The sequence below is a fragment of the Pistacia vera genome, unplaced genomic scaffold (assembly GCF_008641045.1).
Source record: "Pistacia vera cultivar Batoury unplaced genomic scaffold, PisVer_v2 Contig140, whole genome shotgun sequence".
Lineage (NCBI taxonomy): Eukaryota > Viridiplantae > Streptophyta > Magnoliopsida > Sapindales > Anacardiaceae > Pistacia > Pistacia vera.
In genome coordinates this window covers 1819033-1822323 of record NW_022195467.1, presented here as the reverse complement: position 1 = coordinate 1822323, position 3291 = coordinate 1819033, and the positions used below count along the sequence as shown (strand labels likewise).

Below are 3291 nucleotides of genomic sequence, written 5' to 3'. Positions count from 1 at the left end.
TACTTCACATTGGGAGGAAATTGCATAAGCTGGAAGTCCCAGCTTCAACCCATTGTTGCCCTCTCCTCCACCGAGGCAGAATACATTGCTGTAGCAGATGTATTCAAAGAAGGATTATGGCTCAAGGGGATTCTATCTGAGATGGAGCCGATTGATGAGAAGACAGTAGTGTTTTCGGACAGTCAAAGTGCACTTCACCTAAGTAGAAATCTAGTTTACCACGAAAGGACGAAGCACATGGATGTTAGATATCATTTCGTAAGGGATTTAGTGGCTAAAGGAATCATAGACTTGCAGAAGATATCAACTGAGGACAATCCAGCTGACATGGGCACAAAGGTAGTAACTGTCACAAAGTTCAAACACTGTTTGAACCTGCTGTTTATAAAATAAGCAGCAAATAACAGAGCTGGGAAGGATTCTTGGGAGGTAGCTGCACTAGAGAGAATTAGACTAAGCTGTTTGGTGTGTTTGTGTTTTTGGAGCTTCAAGGTGGAGAATGTTAGAATGAAGCACACAAAAAACATTGCCGTTGTATCTTTAGTGCAACGCAGCCGTTTTATCCTTGTTTTAAAAGAGACTGAATCCAAACCATTGAAGAGAAAAGCATCTAACGGCCAGGACTTATTCTACCCCAAACAGAATGCAAAAAATGAATTTACCTTGTTGCTGCGTTTTAGTCTGCTGCTGGGTTTTATTTTTTTCAGTTTTGTGTATTCTGTGTAAAGAACATCTGCTCTGTTCAGTTTCTTTTCTTGGCTGGCATCTTTGTGTGGTTGGTTGAATCACTTGTAAGGGTTCCGTTTCCCTTGAGTCTTGAGGATTTGATTTAGAGTTCTCATAGGAAAGATTTCAGGTTGTTGTGAGAGTGAGATACGCTATTTGAGAGTGGGTTTGAGTGTTTAATCTGTTTGTATCAGGTTGTATTAATCTTTAGTGCAGCGAGCTCCTAAGTTTCTTAAGCTCAACGTGGATGTAGTTTATCCTATATAGGATAAGCGAACCACGGTAAAAATTTGTGTGTCTTTGTTCTTGATTTCTTTACATTCTTTGTTTGTGTGCGTTGTGTGTGAGATTGGTGGATGATTTTGAAGTGTTAGGATTACAGATTAACTCAACAGTATCAAACGCAGGAGAAAGTAACAAAACAAACTTTGATGGAGCGGGCATTGATCGAGCAATTAGGGAGAGGCAGGAAATGGAGACAAAGTTACAAAAATTAGCCAAAACTATGTATTATCAGGAAAGGGCAAAAAGATGAGGCTGCTCCCTTGATTGAAGCTGCTTTTCAGCGATGGTCGGTGGAAGAGAAGGTGCTTCATGAACTTGATCAACAGGTATATATTGATATATATCGTGTTCCTTGAGAAGGTCAGTACCAAGTGTAGTCTTTTGACTTTGTGCTCATGGAACAGAGAACTTGTTCATTAGATCCTTTTCTATTTCATCCAACTCCTACAGTTTGTGAGGCTGGGGTTAGGCTTGCCACTGAAACAAAATTTGCCTTATCTTCTTTCTCAGGAAAAATTCCAGGAAGAGTATTGAACCGTTGTAAAGCAGAGTTTGACAGGCGCAGAGTAGAGAGGGAGGAAAGAATCAACCAAATTATTCAGGCACGCAAACAGGAGAGGGAGGTAATGAGAAAGAAAATATACTATGCTAGGTGTGAAGATGAAAGAATGAAAAAGCTACGTGAGGAGGAAGGAGCTCGTAAGTGGGAAGGTAAATATTTTTACAAATAATTTAATGTTCTTATAGATTTTATAATTTTAATTTTGTGAGCCAATGGTTCCTTCTCTGACATGCAGAGGCTGAGAGACGAAGAAAAGAAGAAGCCGAACGCAAGGCAAAATTAGACGAGATTGCTGAAAATCAGAGGCAAAGAGAGCGGGAATTGGAAGATAAGGAAAGGCTGAGAAGAGAAGCTCTCTTGGGGAGACCAGCTGATGTGCCCTCCAAGCCTTTTGAGCTTCCTGCCCGTGCATCGGAGCCTGGAACTGCTGCTCCTGCTGCTGCTGCGCCATCTGCTGGAAAATATGTTCCCAGATTCGTGCGTGAGAGAACTGAGGGTTCAGGGCAATCACCACCTACTCAACCTGATTGGTGTGGTGTCAGGCCCCAACAGAATCCGATCGATGGGGCAGGAGAACCGAAGGCTCTGCCCCTGTATCAGAATCTGATCGGTGGGGTAGCAATGGCAATGGCAGGCCAGATGATCATGCGGCCCCAGCTAGTGATAGGTGGCGTAGTGGTGGTAGCTCGAGACAAAGTTGGTCATCTTCTCGTAACCCACCACGCTGATCTGAACCCTGATCATCGAAAATGGGGCTAATTTGGTGAGGTGCCCAAATGCTGATGATGGATTTTTGTGATAGCTCAAGGATGTCTTGGCAAATCTAAGGAAATAATCATGGCTATAAATTTTGAGAACATGAGACTTGGTAGAGTTGATTGTTTTATTATTCTTTTATCAATATTTTTCTTGTATGACAAGCCTGAGAATTATTTATTCTAGACTTGGTGTACAGTTTGCTGCATACTCAGACTTGTTACGGTTTGTTTGGTTATGTTTTACATCAAGCATATAACAAATCCAGAGCTGATTTTCCTCATGCTGTTATTAAATGTCAATCAAGTGTTTTTTGTCTCGTCTGGCTGTATAAAAAGTAAATGGTAGCCGTTGCCAAGATATGTATGAAGTTCCTTTGAATCAGCTGGTAGCTTTTGCTCTCTGATTTTCTGATTTTCTGAAGTATGGATTCTCTTAAACCCTTGTTAAATCTCATACGTAAATTTGCTCCATCAATACTCATCATAATCAAGAAGTAAAATTACAAAGAAGAATTCCTCATAATCAACTCAAAATTTAGTGATATTTACGTAAATAAAAATCTCAACTTTACAGAGAAGAATTCTTTATCATCAAGTGAAAACTAGAAGGAAATCTTTGAAGAGAAAATCTGTTATGCCTGGGAACATAGGGTTGACGTGGTGCCCAGTTAAGTGCGAAAGGTCAGATCTCGGGAAGAGTCTTCTGCCATTCTGGCGCAGCTGCGTCGTGTGATCATGGTTGCACCCCACAGCTTGCTTCCGTCAGAATAATGGGTGCACGCCAGGTCAACAAGGAGTTGTGATGATCCTGCATGTCCAATCCCTGTAGCAAATCACGTGAATTACTCTAAAAGAAGGATTTGCACGGATCATCCCACCAACTTACAGATTCAGTGATCATTACCTCAAGGCATCCCACTATAAAATGGGAGCTCCTCTCTCATTAAAGGGATTCGCACA

At 41.3% G+C, this 3291-nt stretch overlaps 1 long non-coding RNA gene across 1 annotated transcript; it reads left to right on the top strand.

The window, feature by feature from the left end:
• Window positions 1–1144: 1144 nt before the first annotated feature.
• LOC116123082 lies at window positions 1145–1974 on the top strand. Its single transcript, XR_004126994.1, has 3 exons — window positions 1145–1337; window positions 1522–1722; window positions 1809–1974. It is a non-coding gene; the product is annotated as an uncharacterized LOC116123082 (long non-coding RNA).
• The last annotated feature ends 1317 nt before the right edge of the window (window positions 1975–3291 follow it).